The sequence below is a fragment of the Humulus lupulus genome, chromosome 5 (genome assembly GCF_963169125.1).
Source record: "Humulus lupulus chromosome 5, drHumLupu1.1, whole genome shotgun sequence".
Taxonomy (NCBI): domain Eukaryota; kingdom Viridiplantae; phylum Streptophyta; class Magnoliopsida; order Rosales; family Cannabaceae; genus Humulus; species Humulus lupulus.
The window spans coordinates 18,850,679-18,863,987 of NC_084797.1; positions in this window are offsets into that span (position 1 = coordinate 18,850,679).

Here is a 13,309-nt window from a genome sequence, read left to right on the forward strand (position 1 = left end):
GCCCTGAACATTGACGAAAACACAACTCCCATCCAACAGAAGCAAAGGCCCCTCGACGTGGAAAGGGCAGACGCCCTCAAGTTAGAATTTGAGAAGGTGTCCTCGATCAACTTCATCCGAGAGGCCCTGTATCCCATTTGGCTGGCCAATTTGGTGTTGGTACCAAAGCCAAACGGAACATGGAGGACTTGTATCGACTTCACGGATCTTAACAAGATCTGCTCGAAAGACTGCTTCCTTCTCCCCCGAATAGACCAGATGGTGTATGCTACATCAAGGTACGAGTTGCTGAGCTTCATGGATGCCTGCTTTGGCTATAATATGATTTCAAGGCATGTAGCAAACAAGGAACACACTAGTTTCTAAACAAACAAGGGTCTATACTGCTACATCGGCATGCCCTTCGAGCTTAAGAATATTAGGGCCACCTATCAGAGACTGGTCAACAAAATGTTCCGGAACCAACTGGGGAGGAACATGGAGGTCTATATAGACGACATGTTGGTCAAATCCAAGACGTCGGCCCAACACACGGATGACTTGGTAGAAGCATTTGCCATCATCTGAAAGTATGGGATGAAGCTGAAACCCAAAAATTATACTTTTGGCATGGCATCCGGGAAGTTTCTGGGCTTCATAGTAAGCTCGAGAAGAATAGAAGCCATCCCGAACAAGATCAGAGCGTTGATTGAGATGCCATCACTGTGAAAGCACAAAGACATTCAAAACTTGATGGGAAGAATAGCATCTCTGAGTCGCTTCATCTCTAAGTCCACAGACAAGTGCATCTCGTTCTTCAACATACTTCGTGGAAACTAGAGGTTCGAATGGACGGCCGAATGCAAAGAAGCCTTCCAGAAATTGAAGGAACATCTAGCCCAAACACCAATCTTGTCGAAACTAGTGGATGGGGAGCCATTGTACTTGTATTTGGCAATGTCGGAACACACCATCAGCGTCGCTTTAGTGTGAGAAAAAGGAAAGGTCTAGCTTCGCTTTAGGGGGAGTACCAAATAAAGGGGGAGAAGATAGCCACCTTCATGACGCAAACCCGAGTGTGGCTCCATTGTTTCAAGAAATACTTCATCTGCCAAATCCCCAGAGAATAAAATGTGTTTGCGGACACATTGGTAAAATTGGCCACGGATGTTGAAGCAGAACTCTTCGGGTAGTTTTGATCAACCATCTACTTGCGCCCACTATTCAATCCCTCGCAATCATCAATGCCATTGATTATTCTACGTCCTGGATGGGCCCTCTCATCCAGCACCTAACCACTTGGGAACTGCCCGCATTGCGCCCACTATTCAATCCCTCGCAATCATCAATGCCATTGATTATTCTACGTCCTGGATGGGCCCTCTCATCCAGCACCTAACCACTTGGGAACTGCCCCCACATAGAGCTGCCATCAGGAAACTTCAGTACTAGGCTCCCAGATATGTCATGATGGATGGCGAACTCTATCGCAGGGGGATGTCCAGGCCCTATCTTCGATGAGTATTTGGGAAAGAAATGAGTGCAATCATGCACGAAGTGCACGAAGTTTTTTGCAGAGATCACACAGCCGGACTCAGCTTGTCCAAGAAAATCCTAAGGCAAGGATATTTTTGGCCAACGATGAAGAAGGACTATGTTATTACGTTCGTAAATGTGAATAGTGATAAAGGTACATGAAGATCCCACGAGCCCTCCAATAGAAATAACCCTGATGACTAGTCTCTGGCCTCTTACAGTTTGGGGAATCAATTTAGTAGGATCCCTTCCGACCGGGAAGGGTGGAGTAAAATATGTCATTATAGTCATCGACTATTACACCAAGTAGGTCGAGGCGGAACCAATGAGCACCATCACCTTCAAAAAGGCCATGGACTTCGTCATCAATAATATTGTGTGTCTATACAGCCTCCCTCACAAAATCAAGTCCAACAACGAGAAGCAATTTGATAGCATCCATTTCACTAACTTTTGTGAAAGACATGGCTTCATAAATAGCTTTATCCGCGGTCGCAAGGCCTCAAGCAAACAGGCAAACAGAGGTCGTGAACAAGATTTTGAAGGGAAAAATAAGGAAAAAGCAACAAGCTTGCCAGAGCAAGTGGACGGAAGAGTTTCCCCACGTTCTATGGCCCTACCAGACCATAGAAAGAACGTCAACTAGACATACTCCCTATTCAATGGTGTACAGATGTAAAGCAGTCATCCTAGTATAAATGGCAATCCCATCTCACAGATGGGACACATACGATCCCGTCTGGAACCACACCTTACTCCAAGAATCCCTAGATCTCATCGAAGAGATCCGGGTGGAATCACAAGTGCAGCTGAAGATGTATCAGGGAAAGATCTCCAGGCATGTTAACTCTAAAGTTAAGAGTCAAAGGTTCAAAACTGATGATTTAGTCCTTAGAAGAGTCTTCCCTGCATCTCAAGATCCAAGAGTGGAGGTTCTGGGACGAAACGGAGGTCCCAAGGGCCTGGAACGCAGAACACCTCCGTCGGTACTATCAGTAGTCGGGAGGATCTAATTCTGTTTCTTTCTAACATTTTTATTTCTAGCAATGTATGCCCCAGGGCGATTTCCTTTTTAATGGAAATGGTTTATACAAAACACCATAAGAAACATTGTAAGGAAAGAGAAAGTTTGCGTCTGTCATCAATTTTTACACAAACAAGTAACCTAAGAGTACACTCTATGGTAACTTAGGGGGTAAGGCAATCTATACAAGTCCAGGATTAAAATAAAAAAAGGATGCAAAACTCATGGCTTAGTACAGATCTGAATTCGTATAGACTGGGGGTCCAAAGCCAATAGGATGCAAGGCTCAAAGCCCAGTCCTAACCCGGACCCACATGGTCCGGGGGGTTCAAAACCTAACTCCCAACAAAAAGGATACAATGCTAAAAGCCCAGTCCTACCCAGACCCACATCGTCTTGGGGTTCAAAACCTAAAAGGATGCAAGGCTCAAAGCCCAATCCTAACCCGGACTTATATGGTCCGAGGGTTCAAAACCCAACTCCTAAAAATTTGTCCAGACCTAACGTTGTCCCGGATAACCAAATCCATATTCATGTTTTTCTTATAATGGCCAAGAACCATTGGAACGTGAATCTTAGGTTTAAATTGGTTAAAGTTAGCCTTATAAACGGCCTAGGTCATTGGAGCCTGAATCTCGGGTTCGAAATAAGCTAATCAACTAATATCTGATGCTCCAGACCATTGGAACCTGAACACCAAAGTCAGGACAAATAAATTATTTGACAGTTGATAACTCCTTAACGGTCCAGGACGTTCGAACCTGAACCTCGAGTTCAGAAAGAAATAATTAATTAATTCATATCTAAAAAATTCATAATGGTCCAGGCCATTGGAACCTGAACCATAAAGTCAGGATAAATCAGTTAAATTATATTGGTTAAGTCTAAGACGGTCCGGGCCATCAAGACCCAAACGTGGGTCTCAGGAGAGGTTAAATACCTTCTATAATATTTCCCCTAATGGTCCTAGCCATTAGAACCAGGACTCTGTATTCAACCAAGACTCATGCAGAGTGATAAAAAACTTAATGAATTTGGAAGAAAAAAATAAACAAATACAAAGTGGGAACCATTATGCATAGAAAAACTAGTATAATAACAATACGAATAATGAAATAACTGTCTTGGACGCATTGGCATCCATAAAGATAGTACGGGTACAAAAAAAAACAAAAAGGAGAAAGCGAGCCCTATTCAAAATACAAAGGCACAGGCCTGAGCTTCATTTTAATCTGGAGCGCCTGGAGCATTCTCATCATGTTGATCCCCATCTAGGAGTGGTGCGTCAGTTTTCTCTTTGGCTTCGAATTCATCCCTCTTTGTAGTCGGATCTGGATAGAGGAGGAGATTCATGTTCTTGTCCTAGAGCCAGGCCATGTAAATGGCCTCGTCAAAATTGATTGCCAACATCTCGTCAGCCTGCTCCCCCTGGTGAGCCTCCTTACTCTGCTTCATCTCTAGCTTGACCATGATCTCCAAAGCTTGGTTCTAAAACCCAAGAGTTGCCACATTTTCTTGCTCCTGGCGAAGTTGGGCCTCAACCGCCTCCAGAAGGGCTTTAGTCGTTGCCTTCGAGCCACGAACACGAGAAAGCTCCGCCTCCAATTCGTCCACCAACTTCTTATGTTCGACGTCTTTCCTAGACAAAGTTTCCTCGTGCTGAGCCCGAACCTAGACAGCCTCTTCATGCTTGGCCTGAACCCGAGTAGCCTCCTTGGCAAGGGCCTCCTAGACAAGTTCTCTCTGATTAACGGCCCCCCTCCAGCTCCATTTGGTTCGTCTCCAGCTTCACTACCATCTCGGCCACCAACTCCGCATTTCTATGGACCAACAGGGCGTCCTAGAACAAATCAAAGTTGATATGTGGCTTACTGTAGTGGCCTAATGAGGAATGGCCTGGGAGAAAAGAGGGTGTCCATGTAGAGTCCAAAGAACTTTACTTAGCTAAGTTAGATAGTATTATAATAGTAATAATAGTATTATCTTTATGACTGTGGATTTTTGGTTCAGACCGGGATTTATTTGGACACTCATAGTAACACTTGTACATTTTCTAAGTTTAACCTATAGTTTAGGAATATTAATTTTAATCTAAGGTTTGATTAATATGACTGATAATGAGGGTAATATTTATTATATTATAAGGTTTAGATAAGACCCAATAAGATAATAGCACATGTCATGTATAGGTTTAATAATGATTAAGTATTTTGAGGAATAAATTTATTAAGGTTAAAATTTGAATATCCTAGGGTCAGTCAGCAGCTTTGAAAACGTTAGAGGGCTTAGTCAAGGTTGTTTACTCAATTCAAATTAAGCTAAAATTGTGTAATTTCGTGTTTAATTATTCAGCGTATGCCGATATATTGCAGCTATAGGGGGCGATATATCACAGTACGGGGATACGAAAAACACGAAATGTTGCACGATTGCCTCGGGCATACTGGCCCAGGTGATATATCGCCTACAAGGGGCAATATATCTCCTCCTTCAGGGCATTTTGAACCTTTTTGAAAATGTTCTCCATTCAAATCTTCAACCTCTTGATAAGTCCAGCATCTTTCTGAACAAGTCTTCAGCCTCTGCTGAATGATAATTCAAATGTTTTTCACTTAAAAAGCCATTATTTTTATTCAAGTTAAATGAAGATCTTTTCATTCCTAAACTCTATAAATAGGACCTAGTACCCAGCCATTTATTCATTCATCTATTAAGCTAAGTTCAGAGGCTGCAAGTTGTTAGGTTAGTGTGAGGGTGTAAACACTTGGGTTGGGAATTATAAGCTTGATCATTATAAGCTTACCAAACACTTGGGAAGTAAGGTTTTATAGCATTTCGGTTCAAGGTTTAAATTGACTATAGAAGCATTCAAGGTATTCCACACTCTAGTTCAATTGGTATTATTTTCTTTAAGTTCTCATAGTCTTCTACTCAGCATTCTAACCTTATTCTTTATTCTGGGTTAGGAAATCTATGTTCTTGAGCATAAGATTCTTGGTAAGTGTATTTTGATGGTATAGTTCCTTCATCACTTTCATCCCTTTTCTTCAATATACTCACCTTGTTATAAATGGTTTTTAGGAGTGTTCCAGAGTCCCAAAATCTGTTCTCATATCTCGGTAATTTGGTAACGAAAATAGGATAGGATTTATGTGTTATATGATTTATATGTTATCTTATGATTATGTGTTATGAAATATGCTATGATATGTATAATTGTAGACTTGGGCATATGACCCGTACAACTAACAAGCCCCAAATAGATTATGGGCATATGACTTGCTTAGCTAGCAAGCCCCACTAACCTAATGGGCATATAACTTGTTTAGTTTATGGGACCCCAAGTAATAATGGCCATTATAGTATGTATGTGACATAAGTGTTATGATATGTTTTATGTTGCGTTATGAATTTTATGTATATGGTTATATGTTAGATTTTCCTTACTGGGCATTAGGCTCACTTCTTTTTGTTTATATATGCAGGAAAATAGCTTTAGTGGCGGGAAAGGTTCTTGGAAGCTTGGGGGAATGCGTATTGAGGCGGAATGGATTCAAAGAGCCGAGAGTTTCGATTCGAGGATGAAGTCTTTACTTATGGTTTTATGTGTATTTTTCCGCACTTATTTATGTAATCTCTTTTAATTACAATTATGTTATGTTTTCCTTTTAAAACAATGGGATCCCATATCCTACTTTAACTTTTATGGAAGTTAACATTTATTCTTACAAGCTTTTAATAAAGTTATGATCATTTCACTTGTAAGTTTTATTAAGGATTAGTGTTTATGTATAGTTTTCGTTAATGGTCCAAAAGTCTAGAGTAGTTCGGTCATTACAGTTGGTATCAGAGCAAACGGTTCCTTCGCATGAAGTTCTCCTCGATACACACACTCAAAAGCTATGAATCTGACCGCCAAGTAAGTATTTAAGTTATAGTTACTTTGCTTATGTGTATAGCTAATGATTTTTAGTATTTATGTTTTCAGTTAAGTATGAATGAAGCATTAACTTATGAGGATATTTGAGCCATTAAGGCTTTAAAGAGAATAAGGGAACCAAGAAACACCATAGGAACACTAGAGAGAATCACCCGGAGACTACTCTTGTTCCACAGAGAAATAGGTCATCTTCAAGAGTCTAAGCAAATAATGATGAGAGCAACAGAACAATATGTATTAGTAATTAGACTGTTTAAAGATTTTCATCCTGTAATAGCAGCCTTAGAAGAAATATGGGAAACAATGGATGATGAGGATGAACTACCAACAGCAATGCGATATTACTTTCTTCTAATTAGGTTCACTTCAAAATCCGAATTTCAGTTTACCAATGAGCAAAAACATAGGATTTTCACAAACCTTCCTAGAGGACATTTTGATGCACATGACAATGAAGATTATGATGAGCTAGATGATGATATGTTAGATGAAGGGTCGGATGTAGAAGATCCTGATTTTTAGAATAGTAGTTTTCATTGATTGTTATATTTATTTCTTTATTTTATGGTTGTAATAAGTGAAAAACTATTTTTCCAAATAAATATCATGTTATTTTGTTATCATGTATGAGTTTGATTTTATTTTCACAATCGTAATAAATAATAAATAAAATGAATAATGACTAAGTTCGGTGAGGGTGGATACAAATCAATGAACCAAGTTTCCTTATTGAGACTTAGGGTGCCATAGTAGTGGGAACGATTTTACTGATCCCAGCCCTACTGATCCCAGCCCTTCCTCAATATGGTTAACTTTGGAACAAAGATGAATTTCGAGCCTGAGAATTAAGTCATATAGGATAATTAGAAAGAGACTTAGAAATAATAAATATGGCTTGTTTTTCTAAGTATAGAAACCCACTCTAAATAATAAATAAAGACTTATATAATTTTTCATAAGAATTTATAATAAATAGGTTCGAGATATGTTTGTTTTAGAATAAGTTTTTACCTTAGAGCCTATTAGGTAAAGTTCTAACATGCTTCTTTCAACTGTTATAACTCTGCTACGATGTCGCTACGAAGATCTGCACGCACCAACGGAAACGCCTCCAATGTTGTTCCAGCGAACAATGACGCCCCTCCAGTTCGTAGAAGGGGAGTGCGTGCTACTGCTAGCCGCAACGCGCCAGTACTGCCAGCTGACAACAATGTGGAGATCGCCAGACTACGACAACAAGTCGAGGAACTTTTGCAGCAACAACGCCAACAGGCTCAGACTCAGACACAGCCTCCACCGCAGCCGCAGCCACAGCAAATGGCCTCAGCACCCCAACAAGTTGGTCCATATGAGGGATGGCCAGTGGCGAATTACGCGTCGTATCCAATACAGCACATGGAGCCAGTGTATGAGAGGTTCTGCAAACAGCACGCTCCAAACTTCGAAGGGACTCAGACCCCTTTGAGGCAGAAGAATGGCTAAGGAATGTGGAGCCAATTCTGACGCACATGAATCTCAGTAATGCGGACCGCATATCCTGCGTCTCGTCATTACTCAAGAAGGATGCCAGGATATGGTGGGACTTGGTCCAGCAATCGCATGATGTTGCCACCATGACATGGACTCGATTTGTGGAGCTGTTCCACAAGAAGTACTACAATTTGGCTGGACTCGATCGCTTAGCTAAGTTCGCATCTGAGATGGTTCCAACCGATTTTCTAAGGGTGAACAAATTTGTTAGAGGACTTCGACCAAAGAACGAGATGGGGGTTAAGTTAGCAAACCTGGGAAATACTAGGTATGCCGACGTTCTTGAAACGACAATAGAAGTAGAAAGGTTGCAGGCCAATGTAAGTAAAGAGGAAGCCAGTAAGCCTGAACCTAGACAGCAGAATCAACCTCAGATCAGTCGGAACAACAACCATAATGGCAAAAATCAGTCTGACAACAACGGTAACAGCCAGAAAAGACGGCATCCGGATAACAAGCAATTTGACAGCGATAAGAGGGCACGGACGAATAATGGGGGAAATAGGCTGGGTTCCGTGGAATACCCGCCATTTGCTAAGTGTCAGAAGAAACATCCTGGAGAATGCCGCACAAACACCAAGGATTGTTTTAACTATGGTCAGGAAGGACACCGGAAAAGAGATTGTCCCAGCGCAAGCCAGAAGGGAAGAAGGACGACAAGATGGTTCCTGCTAGGGTTTTTGCCTTAACCCAAGGAGAGGCTGATGCCAGCAATAAGGTGGTCACAGGTCAGGTTTCTATCCTCAATAACTTATGCTCTGTATTATTTAATTCGGGAGCCACTCATTCGTATATCTCGTTAGGAATGATAGAAAAACTAGACAAACCTTGTGAAAGATTTAGAACTAGGTTTGTAACCGAGTTGCCTTCGGGCAAAGTAGTTCTATCATCACGGATAGTACGAGGCGTACCGATCAAGATTGAGGACATAGAACTAGAAGGAGACCTGATAGAACTAGTAATCAAGGACTTCGACATAATACTAGGCATGGACTAGCTAGCACGGCATGGCGCAACCATCGACTATAAACGCAAGAAGGTGATGTTCGAGACTCCTGACGGCCAGAAACTATGCTTCATGGGACAAGCTTCAGGATTATGCACCCCATTAGTATCATCTCTCAAAGCTCAGAGAATGATGGAGAAAGGATGTCAAGCGTTCTTAGCCAGCATCACAAATGTGGAAAATAAGACACCACATAAGGTTGGAGACGTCTGCGTTATACGAGAATTTCCAGAGATATTTCCCAATGACTTGCCAGGATTGCCGCCCTTCGGTAAATGGACTTCGTGATAGAATTAGTACCAGGCACCGAGCCTATCTCTAAGGCACCATACCGGATGGCACCTACAGAACTCAAGGAGTTAAAGACGCAGCTACAAGAACTCCTAGACTTGGGTTTTATTAGGCCAAGCCATTCCCCAAGTGCGAACACGTGAATCTCATCCCCGATGTCATCCGGGTCCAAAATACTACCGTGCTGAAGAAACCAGGATGAATGCATGAGGGACAACATGTCCACGACGATGGGTCAAGGAAGCCCCACTTTGCTAAAGCACCCGGTCAAATAATGACTGTACTGTTGCCTATTCCTAACAAAGCCCTCAATATGGAGGGCATAAGTGAAGATCAGAGGTGTTTTACCTTGCCCGGAAATACTAGCCCCGGGAGCTCCAGTGTTAGGCTGCCTCCCCTCGAGAAGGGTGTCCAATTAATCGAATTCAGCCATCTCTGCTTGACGAGCCTGCTCTTTTCTCACCGTCTTCGCGTCCACCTTGGCCGCAGCCTCCATTGCCTCGATGTGGATAAGGGCCAACTCCACCCTCAGGGCAGGAACCCTCTCGCATGGCATCCCTTGGAAGCTAGGGGCTTCTATCGTTTAGTTCGTGACAATCAACTTGACCAGCCGAAGGTTCTCCGTAGTCACAAATCCCCCTACATCCAGCTCCTCTGTACTAAGAATGGCATAGAACTTTTTTCGATCCAGGATCAATTTGTTGAGCCGAGTATGAGCATATCGACTTGTTTTCCAGGATCGTGAGCGTCTAATAAACAAAACTAAGGGCTAGATAAAAAAAATGAAGATGGACGACTTACCCACGTGCTGGAAGTCCAGCACCAAGGTGGGGTTCTACTCCAGGAGGAACCCAGATGTCATGAACCAATAGTGCCTGACATCCGGGGGGTGCTTCCACGTACTAAATGGAGCCGGACTAATGTCATGAGCCTTCAATCTATAAAATCCATCTCGCGTCTTGTCCTTAGAGTTGAGTTGCGGCTCCAACTTGTAAAAAAACAGCACCTCCACGGGGGTGGGCGCCAGGATATCCTTCGATGCACAAAATATGCGCCATCCCGCAAGAAATTTATATGCTTGGGGTAGAATCTAAAAGGCGCGATCCCCACAAACTTGAGGAACTGCGCAAAATAATTGTGGAGCAGAAGAGTAGCTCCCGCACATATGTGGCCTATGCTCCAAGCCCCGAACATGCCTGCTTCGGTATGGGCCTTCTCCTCCTTCCGGGTCAGTCGGTTGTAAAAAAGCCCCAGAGTCGACTCTACTCCAAGGGCCTTCTCCAGTTGATGCAGTATCTGGTAATTCCGGAACTCGTTCTTTTTCCTGTCCATTTCTTACATGTTGCCAGTGGGAAGTTTGGTCCCTTCCAGGACTATGGTACCCATTTAGACAATGTCCTCCATGTACAAAGTAATGTCATGACTCATGATCAGGGACCTAGAAGTGACAAGGAAAACGAGAACCAAGCAGTTAGCACCAAAACTGAAGAAAACTTGTTAAGTTACGAGGATTCTCCTAAAACTGCTTGGAGAGGTCCTTTCCAGACCCAGATCTAGGACCAATGGAGACCCTAGGATCTTAAGTTGGGAACTAAAGGCCAAAGGTTTTTCTAATTCACCCAAACAGTCTTGAGGCGTCTGAATTGATACGAGACAACCAGACTTGTATGAGGTGTCACCCAGAAAATCTACAGTTTGTGTTTGCCACTATCCTACCTAGAATCGCCCTACACGGTGGTCACGACTCTAACAGTTTTATGGTCCTAGAAATAGTGTGATAATAAAAACAACAAAAAAGGAATAAAAAGATGAGACAATGACCAGAAAACTTACTATGGGATATTGGATTTGAAATTCGTAGAGTCTCAGGCGACAACGTCAGCAAAATCTCAGTCTTGAACCTGAGAAGATGATGTAGCAGTTCGTCGGCACTCCCAGACTTGTGAACCAGGACAGAATTATCTTTTGGTTGAGTGGGAGGAGGTCTAGTCGGAAATAGATGAACACGAAGGTGAACTAATTGCTGAAGAATCTTGTCGGCGATATTGGACATATAATGCTTTCTCCTCTCCTCTCTAGTTTGAATATATGGGATAAGTAAAGTTTGGAGATGAGCCTCTCAAGGTATTTATAGGGTAAAAATCCACTATTTGATCCAACGGTCCACAGTGGGGATCCCAAGTTTATCCCCATCCCACGGTCCCGGATGATGCAAGGGCATTAATTGGCCCAATTGAATACTAAATTGTGGATTTGTCAATCCATGTTCCACACCTACCTCATCCAACGGTCCATGTTAAAAATCTCAAGACTATCCCCATCCAACTGTTTCGGATAATGTATAAGCATTAAACAGCGCACTCGAGTACCCAATAAACCTTTTTCGTACAAACTGGACATTTCGAGAGTTGTGCTAACACCCATCGGCCACCTAGGTAATCAAAAGATTCTTTTCAGATTTTTAGGGTGCGAGTGGCACAGACGCACCATCAACCTAGAGACACGTGTCTGAGACCTTGAGAATTTGAAAGGACGGGGATCTCCAAAATGGCCCCCAAGTAAATGAACTCGACTTCTGGTAAATGAACCGGGATATTTGAGATTGATCTGGGAGAGTGAGGCAAGTCTCCACCATGCGAACACGAATGAAGACTTGGGGGGTAAATGTTATCCCTCTTTTAGCATTCATCATAGAAAATTTCTCAAGGATTTTCTATATATACCCATTTGCCTGAGATGAATCTTGCCTTTTCTTCTATCTCTTCTGATAGTTACACCAAGTATCTTTCTTGCTTCCCCTAGGTCCTTGATTTCAAAATCAGATATGAGCATTACCTTTAGAGCATCTATGTTTGTCCTTTCCTTGCTTATGATAATCATATCATCAACGTACAGTAGCAAGAGTGTTGCATTTAGGATCTAAGCTCCTTTAAAATACATGCAAGTGTCGAAATTACTCCTATTGAACCCTTGTTTAGTCATGAAGGAATCAAATTTCTTATTCCACTGCCTAGGGGATTATTTAAGTCCATACAAGGACTTTTCCAATTTACACACCATATCTGTTGTATTAGCTTTAGTAAACCCTTTAGGTTGTTCCATATATATCTCCTCTTCCAATTCCCCATGTAGGAAGGCAGTGGTAACATCCATTTGGTCTACTTCTAGATCAAACTGTGTAGCAAGTGCCAACATTACCCTAATTGTCTTGTATTTCACAACAGGTGAAAAAATCTCAGTGAAATCTATCCCCTCTTTCTGAGTAAACCCCTTAGCTACTAGTCTTGCCTTGTACCTTGTAGGTTCTTCCTTGCTATGCCCTTCCTTGAGTTTATACAACCACTTGCAAGACACTATGGTCTTTCCTTTGGGTTTAGCAACCAATTTCCAAGTCTTATTTTTCATTAAAGACTTCATTTCTTCCTCCATGGCTTTGATCCACTTCTTTGAGTCTTCACTGTTTACTGCTTCTTCATATAATTGAGGTTCTATTTTCTTTGATTCCAAGTCACTCATGTAGGCATAGGCTAGATCCTCATTCCATTTATTGAAGCTATATTTATGGTTTGGTTTAGGCACCCTTCTTTCCCTATCTCGGGTCAACTGATAGTTAGACAGGTTGTCCTCTTGTCTCTGGCTTTAATCTTCATTTTCTTCTGTTTGTTGTATCTCAGTTTAAACTGGCTCCACCTAGTCTATATAATAGATAGACATGGAAAAATATATTCTTTAAATAATACATCCCTACTAATCAAAGTTTTAAAACCACCTTTCTCTTTAACCCACAACCTATAACCTTTGACTCCCTCAATATAACCTAGAAACACACACTTTAAAGCTCTAGGTTCTAGTTTTCCCACACTTTGGTGTGCATAAGCCGCACAACCAAAGACTCTCAAGTTGGACAGATCTGGGGGTTTACCAGTCCACCTCTCCTCGGGAGTTTTAAACTCAGTAGCACTAGAAGGACGCATATTAATGAGATAGGCAGTTGTTAGTACAA